This window comes from Magnolia sinica, chromosome 13 (genome assembly GCF_029962835.1).
Source record: "Magnolia sinica isolate HGM2019 chromosome 13, MsV1, whole genome shotgun sequence".
Taxonomy (NCBI): domain Eukaryota; kingdom Viridiplantae; phylum Streptophyta; class Magnoliopsida; order Magnoliales; family Magnoliaceae; genus Magnolia; species Magnolia sinica.
In genome coordinates this window covers 61,601,287-61,602,680 of record NC_080585.1, presented here as the reverse complement: position 1 = coordinate 61,602,680, position 1,394 = coordinate 61,601,287, and the positions used below count along the sequence as shown (strand labels likewise).

At 38.1% G+C, this 1,394-nt stretch overlaps 1 non-coding gene across 1 annotated transcript; it reads right to left on the bottom strand.

Moving 5' to 3' along the window:
* Positions 1-842: 842 nt before the first annotated feature.
* Positions 843-949, bottom strand: LOC131224459 (small nucleolar RNA R71). The gene has a single exon (XR_009160942.1). It is a non-coding gene; the product is annotated as a small nucleolar RNA R71 (small nucleolar RNA).
* Between the last annotated feature and the right edge of the window lie 445 nt (positions 950-1,394).

Sequence of the window (1,394 nt, the reverse complement as noted above, 5' to 3'; positions counted from 1 at the left end):
TAGGGACTAACAGCTGTGCTTTTCTGAATTTAATTAGTTTTAGAATTAGGTTAAGATTAGGACTAACTTTTTTGTTTTATTTCTATGTTAGAATTTTTTTTATTTGCTTTTAGAAACTTACTTTTCTATTTTGTAGGATTCTAACATAGAAATCTCCAATCTGGTAACCTCTTTCTGATTTTCTCTCTTTTATCTTTTCTAGATTCCTAATTTGCTTTAGTTTCTCTAATTCTCTCTTTAGGTTTAGGTTAGATTCTGAACTTGAGGGCTAAGAGTATTTCATGGCCAGGTGGGTCCATGATAACACTCTACGTCTTTTGAGCGAAGGAGGATTAGTCGAAGGGTTACGTATCCATCACCGGATTAGACACCACTTGAGATCCTCAGAGTTAATTGAAGTGATGGCTGTTAATTAACCTATAAATCAACCTCAACCTCTAGTTGAGGAAACCCAGGATGAGAATGAAGTGCATTATGCACCCCCGCCTCGTACTCTACGTGATTATTTACAACCGGCGAGAGTGATCACACCTTCTTGTATGATTTTTCCAGAAAATATAGGAAATATGGATATCAAGCCAGGAATGATCCAACTCCTTCCAAAGTTCCATGAACTTGAATCTGAAAGTCCATATCTACACTTGAAAGAGTTTGACGAGATAATAGCCACTTTATACTTTCCTAATGTGTCTAAGGACACAGTAAGGCTGAAAATCTTTCCCTTTTCCTTGAAAGAGAAAGTTAAAACGTGGTTGCACTCACTACGTCCACGATCCATTGGCAAATGGAACAACATGACAAGGGATTTCAAAAAGAAATTCTTCTCACACTATAAAACGAACACCATCAGAAAGTCGATCATGAAGTTCGCCCAAAAGGAAGATGAGACATTCTTCCAATGTTGGGAGCGATTCAAGGATCTTGTCAATTCATGCCCACAACACGGTTTTGAAACGTGGTGTATAACAAACTTCTTCTACGATGGACTGACAACTTCTATACACCAATTGGTTAAGACAATGTGCAATGGGGAATTCATGAACAAAGATGTCGATGATGTGTGGGATTATTTTGACAAACTTGCTGAAAATGCACAATCATGGGACATTTCCTCAAAACCCAACACCACTTCTACGCTTACTCAATCAAAGGAGAGGGGCGGAATGTATGTTCTAAAAGAGGAAGATGATATAAATGTTAAAGTGGCCAATCTCACAAGAAAACTCGAGGTCATGGAACTTAAGAAGGATAAGGCTAAGGAAGTTGCTTGCGATATTTGCGCATGCAACATGCATACTACTGAAAATTGCCCAACCATTCTTGCTTTTAAAGAACTTCTGAATGAGAAATCTAATGCCGTAAACAACTACCAGAGGCCTTTCAAAGGAACCACC